Below are 22,008 nucleotides of genomic sequence, written 5' to 3' on the forward strand. Positions count from 1 at the left end.
TCTTAGCATATGAGTAAAATGGAAAACTATGCCAAATGTCAGGATGGTCAAAAGACAACAGCCATAGTGATTTCAGTCCACTTTGCTTCATCTTTGTACAGACCTGATCTATGGAGCAAGAACGAATGTTACTTCGAGACATTGGGCTTCCAGCATTACCAATGGAAAGGACACTGCAGCTCTTCTATCTCTTTCTCTTTAACTGGTTTGTGTAAAAAAAAAGGGGGGGGACTGGGAGAAGACAAGAGGAGGATGAATAAGCGATAACACAGTCCTGTAAGAGTTGGTGAGTTGAGAGAGAAAGATTGCTCATCTGGAACTGATCTTTAATACAACTAGTTACAGGTAACTTGTAATTTCCTTCTATTTTGCTGCCTTTCCCAGTAACTAATGTATAGCTCACATGATGATTGTAACTTGGTGAAGGATAACTTTATTCCTTTTGTGTGGTAACTACTTAGCTTGTGGCCTCATAAAATGTTGGAGGAAAACTATCATACAGATCAGATGTTGGCTTTCTGCTGCCTCTTCCTTTGTTTGGCAATGATGAAGCGGACAGCTTGCTTTGTATTCCAGACAGAAGTTTGTAATATTCAGTCTTTTTGAAAAGGTAACTGAAAAGTAAAAACATTATTTTTTAAAAAAAAAAAACTGGATTTTTAAAAAATAGCAGTTATTAGCTATTTTTTGAGCCTTGACCATATAACTTCGTATTATATCTTTACAATTAAACTTCCTAAATATGGAAGAATCCTCAAACCGTATTTCTACATGCTCTAGCCAATGCTAAAAAGATTGTCAGAGTTCCTCTGAACATGTAAGAAAAGTGCTCGCGACCTTCTATATGCATGCTAACTGCCTCCATTCTGCTGGGAGAGAGAAGTAAATGGAAAGATACATGATTATCAGGCAAAACAGCTATTCAGAACAGACAATCCCAGCTCCTTTCTCTAGTCCAACACTTACAAGTCTTGTCTCCAGGGCCAGAAAAGCAGTTTGCAGGTTACAGAGAACCAATCCAGTGTTTTTTCTCAGCCACTAAGTATTGTTCTTGTAATTTCTGAGGATTTCTGCTTTAAGAAAAGAACTCTAAAGTTAAGTTTGTTTGTTATACTGCTTATCTGGATGAGGCCACTCTTGGCAGTTTACAACACATAAATACAACAATCAAAATACATAACAAAGAACAGAAATATTAAAATACAAATGAGCAGTAACTCAAAGCATAAAAATACATTTAACAACATTCAAGATATTTAAAAACATTTAAAGCATTTAAGATAGTAGACTGGTCAGATAGGCTAGTTAGATTCAGCTGAGTTTGCAGGTATAACATTTTCAAACACCTGCCTAAATAGCCAGGTTTTAATAACTTTTTAAATATTGCTAGCAAAGGTGCCAAATGAATAGCAGGAGGTGGTTAATTCCACAGCCAAGGAGCAACCACCAAGAAGGCCCATTTTCTCATCTGGTCCCTCCAAGCCTCTCTCGGGGTTAGCATCCTCATTTAGGGCTTTATAGGTTAGAAACGTCACCTTGAAACTGGCATGGAAACGGACAGGTAACCAGGGTAAGATGACCAGAATTGGGGTGATATGATATTTATTCACTCTACTCAATAGTCTGGCTGCCATGTCGGGACCTGTTGAAGTTTCTGTGACAGCCTCATAGCTCCCCCCCCCCCATCTTTACAGATTAAAAGCAAATGGAGGTCACTTTTGCTGAGTTGAAATAGTAATGAAAAGGTGAACAATGTTTGCTTTCCATCCCTATGGAAAAATGTATTAAGATTCTGGCCACTATGTGCAATTTTATCTCTGGAATGAGTCACAAGCCTTTGAAAGGTACCATTATCTGAAGACAGTTACATTCAATTCTGTTGGTAGTATCAAAAGATGAAGAAATGGGTATTTCTATACAGAATTGTGAATCCAATAAATTACTTTACCATTTCTACCTGAAAGACACAAAAGCTTCTCTGAGCTTTTACTGACATGGCAACAAAAGCTGCTGACTGTGGGAACTCGTGTATCCCCATTTGCACATCAACACCTATTTCACAATGAGGGCTGATGGATGAGAAGGTGGTAGGAGACAAAGCTTCAGACTCAGTAACCACTGAAAAGGCAATCCATTTTCTCCGACAATGTGTGATATTGTTAACAAGAGCTGAACTGGGCGTATTCACCAAAAACGTCATGTTCAAAAGATGGGATGGATTCAAATAGATCAGAATGTCAAGCCCACTGCAAATCAGCACACTTTTGAAAATGAAATGTGTGTGGTAAAATCAACCTTGTGCCCTAGGGAAGAATTATTTAAAAATTATGAATACAAGAATGAGAGCAGCAGGAAACCATACTTGTTTTTTACACTGCCTTTTACATTTCATGTCTTTATTTATTTATTTGAAACATTCATAGCCTGCTCTATATTACAAGATCTCAGGGTGAGTTACAGAGCCATATATAACAACTTAGAAACACAAGATCCTTAAAATAATTTAAAATCAAATACAAATTTAAAACATTAAGACCATAGCATTAAAACCTGCATAGGCCACAATCCTCAGTCCCCAATGCTTTAACAAATAAGTATGCTTTGACCTGGTGCTCAAATGATGCCAGTGTCGTCACCAACCTAGCCTCCAAGAGGAAAGCATTCCACAATTGCGGTGCTACGGCTATGAAAGCCCTGCCACATGTCTCACATAAAGAACTGCTCTCAATGGACCACGGAGGAAGACTTAGTGTTTGGGCAGATTTACCGTATTTTTCGCTCCATAAGACGCACCTCTCCATAAGACGCACCAAATTTTTAGGAGAAGAAAACAGGAAAAAATAATCTGTTTTCTTCACTCCATAAGACGCACAGACTTTCCACCCCCCCTGTTTTGTGGGGGAAAAGTGCGTCTTATAGTGCGAAAAATATGGTATATGGGGAGAGGCCCTCTTTCAAATATCCTAGTCCCAAACAATTTAAGGCTTTGTGTGCAAGATGTATGCATACAAGATGCTTTATGAAAATATTAAATATGGTAAAATACTATTGACTTATGGCTATGGGCTTCAATTCAAGAAGATAGATAATCCTTGAAAATATCATAAATACAATCGAATTTACTCAACTGTCCTGGGAAACACCAATATATTGAAATAGAAATATTATTGCCCTAGCTCATGGACTTGGCTGGATGAAAAATGTACAATAAACCGTGATAACGCATAATTAAGGAGAAGACTCTCCATTAGTCTTATCAGACACCCATCTCACCTCCCATTTTGCTAAGAGATTTTAATGAAAATGCAGTCCCGTGTCTCAGACATGGCCATTATCAAGAGGTGCTGGCAGTGGTGCTCTCCTGTCTCCTGCTCCAGAAGTGAAACAACATCTTTTTAATGATGTAAGCCATCTTGGGTCCTTTCAAGGAGAAAGGCGGGGTAAAAATATTTTAACTAAATAAATAGGTGCCCCTTTCAGATCTTTTCCTCCTAAAGCAAGCAATGGGAGCTCTGTGTCACTTGCCTTTGTCATGTGGTCCAATGTCCAAAAATGACAAGAAGATGTTTGATTTAGCCATTTATTTCCCATCATGGGTTGATAGCTCAGTGAGCTTGGCATCTGGCTATGGAGTCAGAATTTGGAAGTTCAATTCCCCACTGTGTCTCCCAGGAGGACAACCAAGCTATGTAGCCGTAGGCAGATTGCACTGTCCCAGGACACCTCTCAAAGAACGGAATGGTAAAACACATCTGAATATACCTAGATAACCTGGAGGAGAGTCACCATAAGTTGGAATTGATTTGATGGCACATAATAATTATTACATGAACCAATTTGGTGTAGCGAACAGAGTGTCAGACTAGAACTCAGAAGACCTGGGTTCCAGTCTCTGCTTGGACATGGAAATTCACGGGGGGGGAGGGGTAACAAAGGGAAACCACTCCTTGACTACCTCTCAAACCTTGAAAACACTGTTAGGGTCACCATAAGTTAGAAGTAACTTGACAACACATAACAATAACAAGACACGTCTCCCTAACAAAGAGAAGGCTGAAGAAAGTTCAAAAGTAGACTATCTAAAATGAATATTAAAAACTATGCATACATAGTAGCTAGCAGCAGGCACCTTAAGATTTCATCCTTTTAAAAAAAAAACACTTTTTCTCTTGGTGGAATTTTATGCATTCCAAAGGCAAAACTTTTGGCTCTTCCAAACTATTTTTATGAGGCCCTGGGATAAATCCCCTCTGACAAGTATGAGCTGGTGATATGCAGATAGGGAAGGAGCTTAGTCAGCGGCAGAGAAATCACCTCAAAAGTCTAGCTAGTAATAGAACATTAACAAAGGACTCTTGTGGGACATCACCTCTTCATCACCCCTCCCTGGAAAGGCATGAGAGGTAAATGACAGCAGCTTTACTCAAGCTGATGAAATAGCTGGTTGTCTGAGGGGAGGAGGGAATGCTCTTGAGAAATCAAGCTGCTCTTAAGATATTCCACCAAAAAGCTATTCTTTTATGCTGCCTGAAGAAGATATACAGTGGAAAACAAGCTTTTCTGTGACAACTGTACAAGATGGCCAAATATATATTAAACTATCCCACCATTTAAACAATGTTCAAGTGGATAGTGAGCTGTCCTAGGGCTGGCTCTGCTATTAGGCAGAGTGAGGCAGATGCTAGGGAGCAGCAAGGTTAGTCCCCAGATGTTATTCTAAAACCTTTGGCCACTCCATCTTTTGAATGACAAGGTTGTGTCTGGAGTAGTTAGCTTTTCACGTGGAACTAGAAGGAGCCGGGATTGTCTTCTCTTTTGCCTCAGGCAGAAAAAGGCCTTCAGATAGACCTGTTACTGTTTCTTTAATTGTGATTTAATATTATAACTTGTTGTGTTATTAAACTCTGGTGAAATTAAATCAAATAGATACTAATTATTCTAAGCTGTGTTGGAGAGAAAGTCAGAAAATAGGTACTTATTTTCACATGTGGTGAGAATGTAAGAATATATTCAAATTTTGGCAGTTGGTTTTCAAGGAATTAAATGGAATAATTAAGTTAAATATAGAGGTTTGACTTAAAATAGCTCTTTCATCAATATTTGACAAGAAGCAACGGAGTTGGGCAATGAAAGAATTAATTTCAAATTTATTGACAGTGGCAAAATTAATGGTAGCAAGGACCTGGAAAGCAAGGCATGCTTATAATTAAATGAATGGTATAAACAAGTTTGAAATATACCTATTAAAGATAAGTTAACATGTAACATTAAACTAAAGAGGGTTTGATAAATAAAATTATTTTTATTAATATCTGGGGAAAATTTATCAATGTTGTATTAATAAAGGGGGAGGGTTGTACACCAAGAGTCAATGCAGTTTTTGAAGGGACTGAGACTCCATAAATGCAAGGAAAACTGGTGATATCTCCAAATGGTCCCAGATTTTTTTGGTGGGGGAGCACATAAGGCATTATTGTATTGTTTATATGGTTTTGTGTTATTGCATTTTTAAAGGTATGTTTCTTTTTTGTTGTTTGTATTTTTATTTTAATAAAATGTATTTTAAAATACTGTTTATTTAATTGTGACTTTAAAAAAAATTTTTTTGTCTATCTTCTTTAAAAATATTTTGTGAGCCATTTTGAATCCTAGCTTAGGGAGAAAGATGGGGAATAGAATAAATAAATAAATATCTAAGTAGGTCTTACTGGTCAAAATCCCATTGTGATTCCTTAACTAGAGCTGGCTCATTGATTCAATGGGAATTTGAGATGTCAAAGTTTATATAAATTGAATTTATTGAATGTGTCTATTCTAGTTGTGACTAACAATTGGATCAAGTTATTGAGTTTATTCAGATTTACTCCCAAATTACTGTCTCTAGCTTGCAACCTATCACAAAAAAGCTATGAGCTGGACCCTCTTGCCATTCAAATACAAAAAGTAAAAATAATTCTAAGTTTTCAAATGGCTTGGTATACAAAGAAATCATTTATTGATCTTAGGTCTTATTGGTCTAAAACATTCTGATGTCTCTGATTTTTAAACAAGATATCAACTATGGGGTACAGAATTCTCAAGCGCCCATCACACTTACATCAACCTAAGCCCCACTTTAGAACAGTTGTAAATTGCTAGAAATGTAAGCAAAACAGAACCAGTTATCTACAGTTCTGGAAAGCCGCTTAATTCTCAGGTCAAAAGTCTGGAGTTTAAAAAGGAAAAGGGAAGAGAAGTTAGTGTTATATACTTCTTAAAAGTGATCTCAAGGTCAGGAATCATTCGTCATGCTCATATGTGTAGGTGGGTGTGTTCCAAATGATTGATAAGGCTTTTTCTTTTTATCAGTGGAGCTATATTCTGTTTAATTATGTGCATATCGGGAGAGAGTGTACAGTGGTATGTCATCTGGCAAGTGACCACAAGAAAAAGAAGAGAAAATACCAAAATGAAAAAGTATTCCTTTCTTTATGAAATGGCTGAGTTTCTCCATGCTCATAACTCCTTGGCAGCACACCTAAGTGACCTCATGTACTTCATACTCTCCTTTCAGAGGGTCTGGCTCATCTGGACAAACAACTTCTCTCACAAAGGGCCTACTCGACTGAGGAGTGTTGTGATTTTACATCATGGGTGGGTAACTTTGGCAGGTCCTGCTTCAAAGTTTCAGAACCATTTTTCTTTCAAATCTCAACCTTGGTCCACACTCATGATGAGAGAGATTGAAGGGGGAAAGATTGCACAGGCAGTTGGTTTTGGGTGTCATGAAAGGGCAACAATTTGCTAAGTTTCTGGGTTATTATTGTTGCTTTCGTTGCAGCACTTTTGCAACCAGACAGTGGAAAAGTTATTTGTATGATTTTCTGGTTAGGTACTGAATTGATTGGATAGTTTGGATAGTATGCACTTGGACATGCGCTGCTCACCCCAGTCAGCAAATGTTTTGGATCAGCATGGCCAGTGAGGAAAGGAATATCTCTGGACTGATGATAGTGAGATTCTCTCCTGATGTGTTCTCACTGCTCCAAAAATATTTCTCATTTTCACCCTAAGAATACCTATTTCTTGCCTTTTCCAGTCTGCTGCTCTCCAGATTTGTTGGTTTACAAAACCCATAATATTGGGGATGATGGGGATTGTAGCCCAACCAGGCTGGGGAGGACTGGTGACAACAACAGATTAACAGGATTTACTGTAGGTTGCTAAGCGATTTGCAATTGCTTGCTTCCTTTGTTAGGGCGCCTATCCCTCCACACCTTTCTTTAGCATAATTACCTTAAATAGGTAAAAGAAAGTTTTGTGTTTTTTCTGTTGAGATGATTGCTTCTCAGTCTGCATTAATGTGATCTTACAGCTGACTGAGCACTCCCCTCTGACCTTGCCTTCCTTTGGGAATGAGGGCCTGCTAAATTGACAGTTGGGATCACCAGCTCTGTTCAAGGCAGATTAGCAGTGGCTTAGCTAATTAGTATTTAAATATCCACTAATGTTGCAATAGGCTTGTCAGTTACAATGTTACTTAACACTGATCCAAGTTTTTGTTTTTAAATAAAGTTTTGCTTGCTTTATTTATTGCAAACATTGAGGCTGCACTCTTCAGTTGGAAAAGTTTCCATGACTCAAAAAGACAACAGAAGAGAGGATGTGAGAGTCCCTTTTAGGTGGATTTTTAGAAAGGGGGCACAGCTGCAGTGAAGCTCCAATGAATGCCAAGTTTTATCTACAGTGAAAGTCATCTTGATCATTCTAGCAGGCATTTAGGGCAAACCCATGAAATTAGTGTGTTTAAAAAAGTCATTAGGTGTGCATTTTCCTAGGAGCTTTTTCAATTCACTCCTCATGAGACTGGCAACAGGCAAAAGTGCATGTTGTCTCAGGAAATCTATACATTTCCGAGTTTTGTCCTGGATTTCATAAAAGAAAAATTGTGCACAAGAGCATGTGCACATTTGGGAAGTGCATATTTTAAAAATGCACAGAAACACACTTCAGTCAATGGGGGAAATGAATGTCAGAAGTGGTGTAGTGAAGTGAATGTTTACAAATTAACAGAAACATACAAGAAAAATGCCTACCACACAAATTTCAGGAATGAGGGAAAGAGTCTTCTAAATTGATAAAGAACTGGTGGGGATTTGGGGGAACCCAACAAAAATGAAACCAACAGATTTTCATATCCCAAATCGACAGGACTTCCATCAATTATAAGTGTGGCAAAACTCATTGATTTCAATGGCTAGGACTAAGTTTAGTTCCAAATATATATATATTCTTTCCCAGTTTTCAAATTAGCAGTACCATATAGTGTAATTAACTGTTTATAGCCATGAAGACATGAAGCTGTACAGTCCAAACTGATACCTTTTTTACTTTGAAGTAAATCCCACTGACATCTGTGGGGCTTCTTCTTAAGGATGGATTTGCAGGAGTAACACCGTGTGATACACTTCAGTGCTCAAGCATCATTTCAAACCACCAGGCCACTATTGTACAAATAGGACCTCAGGTAAAGATGTAGTGAATCCCCAGAGCTCTAACTATGGCAGAAAAACCAGGGCTTTGATCCAGTGCAATGAAATTTAGAGGGCATTAATCATTGCTGCATAAGGAATATGAATTTGCCCACTCCAAGCACACACATAGCCCTTCAGTTACTCCTCCCTGAGCAGAGGGAAACATACAGAAGGCAGACTTGGCAGCAGCATTCCCTCTAAGCCAAGTGGGCGCACAGGGCTGCATCAAGGTCATACAGCTGAGCCAGTGTCACCGCCCATTTGCTCCCAGTTGCAGCTGGAACTCCATGGGGGGGGGTTCCTGCCCAATACTTCAGAAAATTAGAGGAAACATTCCTTGGCAAGGAAGGAATATGGCCAGCAGTATCTTCTCCTCCCCAGATATGCCAGTCCCCTGTGACCCAACCAATGGGCAGCAAAACCAATGGGCACTACAGTCGCTTACTACAGGGCTCTGTATCTTCATCTCCTAAATGGATCAGGAGCCCTTTTGACATTCCAGGACAAGAGTCTCAGAATTGGGGGAACAGCATGTGAATTGGAGCTCCCATACCTTTAATAGTTGAATGGAAGAAAAGATGTCAGCAAGTGGAGCTTGCGTGACAAGTTATACCTGCTGAGATTCCTGCTGCTACACAACTATGAAAGGCACAGGATTCCTGTTCTCTTTTTTCTCAAGTAGGATTTAGCAGGGGAGCAGGTCGGCCAGGGGACAAGACACAAGAATATTTTCCCTTACCCCACTCCGAGGCATTCTGCTACCAGGCTGTACAGTGACAGGTTGTTTCCAGGTCCAGATGTGAACATTTTATGGCGGTGGGAGAATCTGTGTGTTATGCCATATATTAATACGAATCAACCTACCATCATCTAGATATTTATTGTAAGCTGTCAGGGGCTGGAAAAAACTGTCAGTTGGCCTTCATTTCTTCCTCTGAATGTTGAGGTGACTCCCCCCCCTGCCCAAAGTTAACCTTCAGTTGCAGAGAGAACCCTTGTGTACTATTTGGCTTGCATCACGGCCTCATCCTGTGCAGTTACGTGCAATTGAGTTTATTCGGTTGGTTTAACTTGAGGAATGTGTGGCTCTCCTGAAGCTGCTGGACAACAACTCCCATGATTCCTATCCAGTAGTAAGGGATGATGGCACTTGCCATCCAGCAGTAACAGAAAAAGGCACAAGTTTCCCTTCCCAGCTTAGGTGCACTCAATTTTGCAGCGTCATTACTGAAAACTCTAATTAATACTGTTAGTATAAAATTATTGCACAGTCTTCAAAATGTGCTGACTGTACAAAATAATCTCTATATTATAGTGCCTCTTTTCTATGGCAACTTTTAGTTTGTACTGAACTAGTTTTGACCAATCAGAAGAAACAGGAGCAGTCAGATACTGTTAAAACCCATGCCCACCTAGAACCAGAATTTAAACTGCAGAATCTATCTAACAAGTCTGAATGGATTCAAAGCAATCAAACCATTCCTTTTCAGAAAGTACTTCTGAACCAGCTACCTTTCAGTAAACACTTTCAAACAAAGCTTTAAGAACACTTTTACTTACTTACTTACAGTACTTACTTGTATGCTTGCTTGTTTCTTCTTTTCTTCTTTGTTTAAATTTGGAAGACTTCTGGCATTCCACCTGCTTTTGTTGTGCCGTACGTACTGTGAATGCTGCTAGCACTAATAAACTGAGGTGTGGAAGAATAGCCTCTGCAGCGTTACACAGGACAACAAAACCAAATATTTGGCCTGTGATAGTCCAAGTCCCGCTATATTATAATAAATGGCTCTTTATTCCCAATAGATATTAGTTAATCATAATCCCTGTTTGCACTGAGGTGGCTGAGTGTCTACTGCTGTCCTCTAATGCAGTCATTCCCAAGCTTGGGTAACCCAGGTATTCTTGGACTGCAGCTCCCAGAAATCCCAGCCAGCAGAGCTAGTGGAAGTTGCAGTCCAAGAACATCTGGGTTACCCAAGCTTGGGAACCACTGCTCTAACTGATGGAAGTGACACTATTGTTAGCTTTGTAACCCAGTTCCGAGAGGTCAGTGCTGTAGGACCGTTGAACAAAATGATTTCCAAGAGCAAGCTGATGACGGCAGCAAGGCATCGTGTACAACAAATATTGGGGGGAAATGGCAGCAACAGTAGTCTGCTGCTTTTAGGGGAAAGGACATGAGCTTCCCCTTGGAAATAATGCCGAATCCCACTTAAAAGGTGCTAAGTACTCTCAGACAGAAGAAAAATGTTCATCTTCTTTGCGGATAAACAGAATGCAAGATGGTGCACTCTGTTCAGTTTTTGAACACTCATGTCAAGGCCTCAGTATGGTCAACAATCCAGCAGTGGGGTAAATATAGACACTAATAGAGCTCCAGGATCCTTTCTTCTATGTGCAGTTGCAGCTGAAACACATGTTTCAGCCTCAGTTTAGATAATTTAGTATCTCCAGGGACTGAATTAATTCTGCTTACCTATCCGTCCCATATGGTAAATGGATCTTCCTAAAGAGAAAGGACTACAAGGTGACTTCCTATTCCAGGGTGCTTTGGTTGTCTTCGGGGTATATCTGTATCCTGTGGCAAGCCTTCAGTCTTCACTTTCAGTTTGTTTCACAATTCTGCCTCCTGCTTTTGAATGTTGGTTCTCAACAGAAGTGGAAAGTAAAAAGTTACAAATAACTGATCCCTAATTATTACCTGCAAATTGCTTTGCAATATTGAACAATACAGCCATCTGTAAGTCAGAATTTGCTTGATGGCACATGTTGTTGATGATGATGACAACGACAATGATGGCATCATGACCAGAAATTGGGGAATTTAATTTTTTGGCCCCCAGCCCCCAGAATATTCCAACCTGCGTGGCCAGTGGCTGTAGTCCTGAAAAGAACTTTCTGTATCTCTGATCATGCCTAAACTTTCCCTCAGACAGCAAATAAGAAATGGAAAAGGCAATAATTTAGATTGGAAAAACAGAGAATAGGGAAAGGGTTAAACATTCTCCCCTCTATGCAGCAGCCCTGCAAAAATTAGCAGCATCCTTGCATTTAGGAGACTTTTAAAGGAGTCTTTTGTCTCTCTGGCCTGCTTTCCAAAAGAGTAGCACTTACAGGATTTGGTGAGCTTACACACAGACTAGCTTCACTTTTCAGGTCTGGCATACAGTTTGGTCATACATGTTGCTGTTTTACCTACTTGGAGTGAAAACAGCTCCTCTTAATTTAGATTGTATTTGGAAGGCCACATCCCTCTGTATAAAGTTCAAAGTGCCAAACGAAGGTAGTGTCAGCTTAATGAAACTTTATGGCATGAAAGCTCCTAAAGGGTGCCATTATTTTAGATAATTTCAGCCTGATTTTCTGCTTCAATGAAGGCACAAGGAAGCCCTCTGCCCGCTAAATGTTTTGCACAGCCAAGTGTTAAATCGCTTCATATCAGAGCTGAACCTCAACCTCATCACTCTTAATCTTTCTGATTGGCTAAGTCTTTCTTTCTGCCTGAAGATTGAAAAACAGAGTGCCAACAATCACCAGGTCAACTCATTCTGCCTGCAAAGAAAGGCATTTCATTTCCCCGTCCCCACAGAAAAGTGTGTGTGTGTGTGTGTGTGTGTGTGTGTGTGAGAGAGAGAGAGAGAGAGAGAGAGAGAGAGAGAATTTGGCATTTTAATTTCTCCTGGATGGAAACTTACCTGAAATTTCCAGGAGCTCATCAGTGCTTGTGGAGTAACATTAAACAGAATGAAGCATCCACCTCAGGCAATATATTGCATTTTGGAACTGATGAAAGGGCAACAACTTGTTACGCAGCTGCTCTGTTATTATGTTTTTATTACCAAAGAGGGGGAAATCCTCTTCAGCCCTTAACATGAAAGGCACACTAATCTAAAGTTGAGCAACCAACTGAGGGGGCAGGTGTGGAAGTGGGGTGCTAATTTGGTGAGTGACAAGGGAAAGGGAGAAAAGTGACTTTTGGATCACTGGACAATTTTCAGAGGGAGGATAAGCTGAACGTTGTGGCTTTTCTCAAGATAAATGGCTGTACCAAGGCATTATTGTAGGCCTGGGGACGTCTCTCTTCAAGTATTTTACTTCCTCTTTCAGTCATGTTTCCTAGAGAGTACACGTCTCCGTTTAACAACACTGGAGTTAGGGGCACTGGACTTCTCCCACCCCCATGTAGTCCAAAATCTGTGTATAACTCTTATACACCCCAAATGTAACTACAAACTATAAACAGTTGATTAACAGACACACACACCTTTCCCCCAATCCACATCAGCCACCCAGAATGCCCCAGTACCTTCCCCAGCTGCCACATGGAATTACCATGATAGCATTGGGGGCCAGCTCAACTGCAGAATCAGACCGGGGGCTGCTGCACTGCCAACAACAGGACCCTAGGTAAGCCCAAGACACAACTTTCTCAGGTCACTTCATGGAGAGGAAGAACAGCACTTTGTTTGTTTGCTTGCTTGCTTGTTTGGGGGAGCTGTGTATAAAACTGTGCTGCTCAGATCTGTGCAATTCAAGGGAGAAGTGAATTTATATTATTTTAAAAAATAATCACATCTCTAAGAACTATGTTCATGCTTTTTTTTCCCAACATGCAGTATTTCTGTCACATTGCAAGCTATGGATCCAACCTAGGACTGCCTTCCTACCCTGTCTCTGGCCCTTCTTCCACCTTCAGTTTCACCTGCAGACTAACAGGTGTCATTTGGTGACAAAAGTATCTGGACATCACAGCCAAGGTAGCAAGAGTTCTCTTGAGGAAGCCTGGGATAAAGTGCAGGTGAGAAGCACCCAACCCTTGACCATTACCCGGACACACTGGGGTTTTATCACACACAGGGAATTTCAGGTTTATGGAACTGCAATTTTGTTGACTGGAACGGGGGAGCTACTTAAGGATCCCATTGAAAATACAGTGAAAACAGACACTGTTCTTTCTGCTCCTGGACCGTCCTCTTGTGCTAGGGGAATAAAAAAAAACTTTATGGCATTATGACAGCACTGATGACAAGAGTAATAATGCTCACAGTAATTAGGATGAGCAGAGATTCCATTTCCATTACAGGAACCGATCAATATTTTCCCCTTTAATGTTCCTTTCTTCTCTCTTCTCCCTTTTTTATAAAAAGGCCCATTGAAAAACTAAAGTCTTAAAACTAAAACCCCCTGAAACGAAACAGAAAGTAGTTAAAAGGATATTTGGAAGCAACATGGAATTTTAAAATCAAATTTGTAATTTTACAAATGAAACTAATGTAATTTGTGTACTGTACATTTCCATTAAAACTTTGATGTCACTTCAGTATATATGCACTGGGTCTGCATTTCTTTTAAGGAGATTCCCTTAAATTAAAGACAAAAAGAAAATAAAAAATACTTTGATTTGGAGATGGGATCCTATTGGCATCCTTTCAGTGTAAGAGGTGTAGGATACGATCATCTCTGTCCTTTGTTGAATATTCATAGATTTTCACTTGTGTACTGAAATCATCATTGAAGCAGGGCCAGCCCCAGCCCTTTTACTATTATTTTTTTCATTTATTAAAAGTATTTATGTATATGATTTTTTTTTTGCTCAGCAAAGCTCTGAAAGTCATATACAATAGATTACAGTACAATTACTAAAACAGATGCAAAACGTTATTTTAACTAACAGGTTTGATGTTTAAATCAATTTAAAAACCAGTCTCAAAGAACAAAGGCATTTTGGAACTATACGATTTTCATTGCCTGCTGGCAGTTCGACAGGAGTGGAGCTACAGGAGAAGTTGCAGACCAAAGCCAGCCCAACTTCCCTCAGAAGAGATTTCCATAATCAAGGTGTGGCTATAAAGAAAGACCTGTGCCTTTTGAGGTGGTAGGATCTGCAACAGGGCCTCTGCTGAAGAACCCCAGTTCTTGGTAGTCACATCTGGAAAGGGGCAGTTTTTCTGACTTCCTGACATCAAGCTGGTTAAAACTTTGAGAATTAAAAACAATGCTTTGGATTAATCTACATGAGGTGGTTTTTTTCTGGTGGTATTCAGGTTAGGCCAACACCCTGTTGCTTCATGTGAGTCCTAAAACGCAATAGCAAAAGCACCTTTCAGTGGTTGCCAACCTTGGGTTCCCAGATGTTCTTAGACAAAAACTCCCAGAAGCCTTCAACGCTAGATGTGCTGGCCAGAATTTCTGGGAAGTGTAATTCAGAAATTGTAGACCAGGAATTATTGGGAACCACTACTCTAAACCAATCTGCTACCTTCAGGTGCAGTGAGTATAAAGAATGATTTAATTACCAGTTGTTGACCTTTGTATAAAGAATTGCAGGAGAATCTATCTTGTTCTTCACTCCAGGCAACAAAATGGCTTGGGCAAGCCTTAGGTTGGATTTCTTTTTACTCAAATGCAAAGAAGGACCTCTATCTACCAAAATTATGGCTTTCTCCTTCCTGTCTGTAAGCACTAATATTTGTATATGGTTTGCAAATAAACCTAACAAAGCCAGAAGGCAGAGAAAACTATCTGGATCAGATCAGAACCAGATATTCATTTTAAAATAAAGGATTTTATTGTTCTGGGTTTTATTAGAATGGTCAATGTTGTTAAAAAAGAGTAATCAGTTCTGTATGATGCACACTGTCCATTTTACAGGGACAGCCCTACCCATTAGGCAAAGTGCAGCAATCTCCTTTGGTATCAGACCCTGAGGGATGGAAGCCAGAAGAGAGATGTGGGGCAGGGGAGGGAGTTTGTCTAGGTCATCTGAAATCTCTTTGGGCCTGCAGTCAGGCAAATTTCAAGCAAACAGCATTGGAGGAGAACATTGGATTTCATTGTGCACCGTTACTATAAGGCCTGGGTACCCATTTCTTCCACTCATTTACCAACAGGCATCAGTGCCTACTGGCTCAGAGTGATGTTATCTATATGTATGGTGCACAACTTACTCTGGGACATTCACAGGTTCTCTCGCTCACTCACTCTGATGCACGCACACACACGCACACACACACACACACACAGAGAGAGTCTTACAGTGGGCTACAAGCCCTGCCTCACTGTTCTAGCTCTTTCCATCTCTGGGGTCTGTTGGAAATAGCAAGTCAGTTGAGGCCTGTTGCTGAAAAGCACACAGTCATATTGTTCTTAGTTTGCAGTTTGATCTGTTCAACTGTAAGTGAAATCTTTTATTCTTTCTCCTAGTAATGTCTCAGAGTGAGTTATTGAGACTATAAGTGCCAGTTGATGAGAAAAAGCAGATGCACTAAATTGAGGAACTTGAAGTTATTCTGCTCCATGAATCCCTGCACTTCTGCTTCGCTGCTTGCGAAATCTACCCAAAATTCAGCAACACTTTTTAAATTCTTTTGTCTTTTTATTGTGCAGTGACCACGTTGACTGAGAAATTCGAAGAGTCAACAGCCCTGAAGGGTAACTTTTCAAGCCTTTGATATTATCAATTTACTTATGTCCTGACATTATTATATTGTGTTTTCTGGTCTTAATTCCACATCCTTGGTTATGGCTGCCACAATACCATTATTAACACAATTAATTATCTCCTAGAATGTTGATTATGATTACATAAACATCCTCATCATTGCTAGAGTGATTATCTGTCTATCAGGTAATACAGGATGTTCTTTGAAGAGCAAAGATGATGAGTAAGGAAACAGATGGTATTTTTCTGGATCAGTTTCTGGTTTTTTGAGTCTAGAGCACTAACTTTTTTTTCTTTACAGCCTTTACACAAGGCTGTAAAGAAACATACAGTACTTAATAATATATGTTGGCACATTCTGGAATTTCAGCATATTGCTTACCTTATTTGAACATGCAATGTGAAATCAACCCTCTCAGAGTTCATTATTTGTGTCATTATGCATCTTCACTACATCCCCAACCCCACAATGTATATAAATCTGTGGCTAAATATTTCACCCCACCTTTGTGACAAAGTGGATTATAATCCATAAAAGATCACACTGAAATAAATCTGTTTGGCGGTCATCCTGTTATTTTCTTCTACTGGCTAATATCAGACGTCTGCCAGCAGGACAGTCAGAAGAGGGGTGAAGAAGGAGTTCAGTGAGAGAAGAACAATGTGATGTCAGGGGCAGTCCTCTTCTAGCGCATGGACACAGCCAGAATGACAATCAAAAAGTTACACCAGTGGGACAGAAATCAAAAAAGAATTTCGAGCATCTCAAAGCTGATAAGTGTTTAGATTTAGCAGAACTTTACCTGGTCTTAACTCCCAATAATGCCAATCACTCCTGTTAAATAATTATTGTCATTCAGTGGTTTAGTTTTCTGGGTATGGCCTGCCTTCTTTTTCAGAAGTTGGCTAAATGGATGGAAGAAAATAACACCCTTCACTGGGAACAAACAGGTTTTAGGAAGGGCCATAGCACAGTAGATCAAATCTACGTGCTACATCATCTTGTATGCAAATATACCACCAGACCGTTCAAATGGCTGTTCACAGCTTTTATTGACTTTTCCTCTGCATTTGACACAATCACCAGAAACCCCCTGTGGGATAAGCTCACAGAGACCAACATCGATAAGAGACTCCTAACCCTAATACAAGAACTATACTCCAACACAACGTTGAGGGTAAGGATTAGCACAGATGGAAGGCTGACAGAGGAAATTCATACTAACAAAGGGGTAAAACAAGGGTGATTACTCGCACCCCTACTTTTTTTTCTGGGTATGGAGGCAGAGGTTGGAAGTTCAATTCCCCACTATGCCTCCTTGACAAGGGTTGGACTTTATGATCCACAGGGTCCCTTCCAGCTCTGCAGTTCTATTATTATTATTATTAATGTTAATATCAGTCCCTTTAAAAAAGATTACATCTGGAATGACCACTTGCTTTTAATTACAAATATGAAAAATTACAGGATCATTATACGTCTAGGAGTTATTAGTATGCAAAATTCATATTATAGACCTGCCGGTTATGGGATTCTGCCACACTGTTAGCCAAAATATGAGGGCTGTTGTTTTGAGCCAGCGGGCTTCCATACATGGCTGTTGGGCCGCATTTGGCTTGGTGAGTTCCAAGACCAGCAGGCCCAGCCTATGAAATAATGGTGACCTAATGCATGGCAGTGGCATGTCAAAGCTAATATTACAGACTCCCAGTCTTGGATGCAATGCTAAATCTCCTGTCATGCGTAGAATGTAATTATCATTAAGGTTGAAAAATGGGAGAGATGCGCAGCAGTGGCAGTTTTTCTCAGGTTTATGTAAACACTGACGAGAAGAAGAAGGCTGGAATGCTTGAATCAAAGAGTTCTCCCTGCCCACCACATCAGCACCTTCAATCTCTAAGCGGCTTCCACAGAATCATCTGGCCTCAGTGAGCACACAGCTGAGAAAAGCCTTGGCTGAAGTCAGTGCCGATCTGCTAATTTAAGAGGAAGGTGGCCCTCTAGTCACTGTCCCTAAGAAAGCAGCAGTTCTGGCACCTCAATTTTTCTGGAAAAGTGTTAGTTTTTGAATGAAATACTCATGATGGCCAGAAAAGAAGACATGTCTTGATTGCTATCAAGGAAGAGGCAGGCACCGTATCACCCATTATCCAGAATTCACAGTATGTATATATATATCTTTAATCATAGTTAAAATGCATGTTCCTCATGCTGTTGCTGTACACATGTGACTAACCCACGACTTTATCCCTTTCAACTCTGCCTGTGGTTGTTCCTTAGGATTTGTGGTCCTGGATAGAATCATGTGTCTCCCTCAGTGTCAAGGCATGGGTGTCCATTACATCTCAGAAGAAGTCAGGATGCTGAATGCAAGGCTCGCAGTCACACGGCCTCACACTAATTTTTCATTTATAAGCACTGCTCAAAGTAATGAGATGCTCTTGTGTCCTGTTGCTTGCTCTGCGTTACAATACTGGCATCTGTTAAGAGGCATGTTTCGTAACTGTTAGTTGTAAGAAACATCATGTTTCCAGTTATTTCTAGGAAAGCCGTCCTGAGGCATTTATATTCAACATTTCAGCTTTCAATTGTGAATGTTAATAGATTTTAACATCTAATAATCATATTAAGGTAGAAATGTGTATCAAAGTTTGATATGGCTCCTCTCTTCAGCAATGCAACCTGCGTGGGCCCTTTCTCCAAAGAATGTTAGGGCTACAATACATGAACACTTTGTAAGTCCACCTGCTTCTCTGTGGACAGGAGTTGGAGCCAGAGGCACTACATGCTAGCATTTTCAAAATCAACATCTATGAGCAAGATTACACTATGAAAATGAGTGACCAATTACTGGATTGAGATTTTTGAAATTGAGTTATAGTCATGTGGTAGTCACACGTTATTTGAGTCAGTGTGTTGTCCTCTTGGGAAAACTTTCAATATGTTTTTATGCGGTGTTCTGTATCAGTTGATGGGGCACCCGCCCACACTTGCGCTGTCTACCCACCCCTGCTGCTGTGATGTTATTTTTAATGTTCTAATTTTACATTTTTTATTTCTTTCAAACTGGCATATCACTCTGTCAGATAGAGGCTCCTTGCCTTAAAAATTCTGAGTGAGGATAGGCGGGAGGAGGGAGGAACAATGAAGTGACAGCCAGCATTATTAAGAGGGAAGGCAAGAGAAATTAACCAGAGACAGTGACAAAGCCCATTAGCTTCTAGGTTTGTGAAGGAGGGAGCACCTCCCCCCTAGTGCTGGGTGGATTTTCTTTCTTTCAGACTGGCATATCACTATATCAGACAGAGGCTCTATGCCTGAAAACTTCTGAGTGAGGAAGCCAATGAACAGATGGGAGGCTTGCAAGGGTGGGAGTATTTTCCTCTTCACACTGGCTTCCAGGGTTTTTTAAAAATTTCTTTCAAACTGGCATATAGCTATACCAGCATTACAGACAGAAAAGAAGAGATTAGACTGTAATTTTTTCTTCCAGTCTGAAACCAGTGATCCTGGCATCCATTACTTGACAAACTCCACCGACACCATTTATAACAACAATGGTTTTTATGCCAAAACCATTCAAAATAGACTGATTTTACAAGCATGTTAAAATAAATGATCCTCTTGCTACCCAGTAAAAATACTTCACTTTCTGACCAAAAGATATATTTCCTAAAGGACAACACATGTAGTTCCCTGTGCATCACGTAGATCAATGGTAAACATTCTAAACTCCATTCAAAATCGGGGGGGGGGAGTATGTGTAACCGTGCTCTATGTTTATTTCAGATACTCAGAACTGTATCCATGTATCGAACAAACATGCCTATTGCAGCAAGATGTTGATCAATAAGAACATCATTTTCTTCTGAACCATGTCCTTTTCCTTAATCCTGTACTTCACCCAGCCCTAATCCTAGGGAAGGGGTGGGAAGGAAAGACTAGGTGATGTCTAAACTGGTTCAGTGTTTATTAAAAATTTAGTTGGGATAAATGTATTAATGTAGACTTACAACATTCAACTGGAGTTAAAAAAAATAAAATAAAAATGCCCCTGGGATAGGAATTCTTTAGTAGAAGTGAGACAAAAACTGAATACTATGGAGAGGGTGAGAATGTTCTTGTGTGTTGAAACCCTTTTTGCAATGTCACACAACTAAACAGGACTTTTATCAAAGTGTCCTGGTGATAAAAGCCTGGGATGCAGACGAAGGAGGGGGGGGGGGACATACATGAGAAGTAAAGACTTGGAGGAAAGAGTCGCAGCTAATGAAGAGTAATGTGCTTGTTGATTTGTTTTACTTCGGCTGCATACAGGACTACAAATTAAGAGAAATGACTTTAACTTCCTCCTGGCTCTTAGCTTCCTATCAGGAGCATGTTTATTACTGATAACTTTTCAAAAATTACTGTAATGGTGGCCCAGGCAGGAAAATGGGGGTACCACAGGGAGGGAGAAATAGATATGACTGGAAAAACAAAAATTCCTCAGAGCTTCATCCTCATTGGACCTCTTTCGCTTTTTATTTCAGATAAGAACTTTCTGTGAAAAGTGAAGTTCCATTTTATGGTGCTCTGAAATACCAGCATTCAGCCTGGTGAAATCCTGTGCTGTCCACATATCTTTCACTCTTGCTTAGGTGTCTGCATTCTAAAGCAATGATGAAATACTTTAAAACTCACTTTGCTCATTAATTTAATTTAAAAGACATAAGAAATTTATTTGTCATTGAGCTCACAAGTGGGTGCAACGAAATGAGGTGCTCTTCCCCAAGGTAAAACTGGACAACACTACAAAAAAAAGTTAAAATATACACAACTTTCACCATCCAAATATAGATACCCCGTTTTCTCTCAGCAATTAAAATTCCACCAAAAACCTATGGCCCCGCATTTAAACTCAATACTGCACTTGGGTAAAAACTGTTCTTGAATCTGCTTGTCCTTGCTTTCAATACCCTGAATCTCCTTCCTGATGGTAATAGTTTAAAGAGCTGATATCCTGGATGAGAGGAGTCTTTCAGTATGTTAGATATCTTCCTCTTACATCTGTTCTTATACAATTCTTCCAAAGAGGGGAGTGAACAGCCAATGATGTTTTGGGCCGTCTTGATCACCCTTTGAATTGCCCTTTTCTCTGCCACTGTGCAGCTCGTGAACCATACACAGAGACAGTAGGATAATATGCTCTCAATCGAACTCCGATAGAAGGTGATTAACAAACTCTCAGTCAAGTAATTTATAATAAAAATGTTACTTATCTGGAACAATTTATATTTTTCCAAGCATTAATTTGAAACAAGGAGTAGGAGGAAAGATCTGGAACAAATACTATGAAAGACTGATGAATAATAATAACAATTTCCATGAGGCAGGACTAGCCCAAGAATTTTGCTGCCTAGGGCACATGATCCTACTGTGACAAACCCAGACCTACTGGGATATGTCACACAGTTACACTAAGCTGCCACCAACCATTCCCTATAAGAAGTCACACAGACCAGGGATGGATTTTTAAACAATAAAAAGAATAAGGTTTATTTTAAATACACACAGGGAAAAATAAACAATCAGGTAAATAAGATAAAGTAACGTGGCTTATTCTCACTCATACAAGCATACAGTTTGGTTCACACAGAACCCTTAACTTGAAGCACAGACCCTGAACCTATCAGTTCTGGCTAACCAACAGACACCTGAACCTATCAGGTTGGTACTCTGACACACAGAAGTACCCTGTCTGACACACAGACTCCCACAACAGCTTCTTCTTCCCAGCTGCTGCTTCGTCACCACCCAGTGTCTCTCAGCATCTCTTCCTCACCACACAGGCATCACATATTTATACAGTACAGCCCCTCCTCCTGATGTCCCGCCTTCCACTCCCCATAGGATGGAACTTTCCCTCCAAACCCATGACAGACAGGTAACATCAGTGCTGTATGTAACACCTCCCCTCTTTATAAGTTGTTTTGTAGGGGGAAAGCTAAGGTGCTTTTCACCAAAAAACAACCTGTATAAAACACACAACAACAGTTATACATACCATA

The 22,008-nt window shown here is 39.9% G+C and overlaps 1 long non-coding RNA gene across 1 annotated transcript; it reads left to right on the forward strand.

Annotated features, from left to right (window-relative positions):
• Nucleotides 1-281: 281 nt before the first annotated feature.
• LOC144583549 (uncharacterized) lies at nucleotides 282-20,819 on the forward strand. The gene is made up of 2 exons (XR_013537375.1): nucleotides 282-345; nucleotides 13,133-20,819. It is a non-coding gene; the product is annotated as an uncharacterized LOC144583549 (long non-coding RNA).
• The last annotated feature ends 1,189 nt before the right edge of the window (nucleotides 20,820-22,008 follow it).

The sequence above is a fragment of the Pogona vitticeps genome, chromosome 6 (genome assembly GCF_051106095.1).
Source record: "Pogona vitticeps strain Pit_001003342236 chromosome 6, PviZW2.1, whole genome shotgun sequence".
Taxonomy (NCBI): Eukaryota; Metazoa; Chordata; class Lepidosauria; order Squamata; family Agamidae; genus Pogona; species Pogona vitticeps.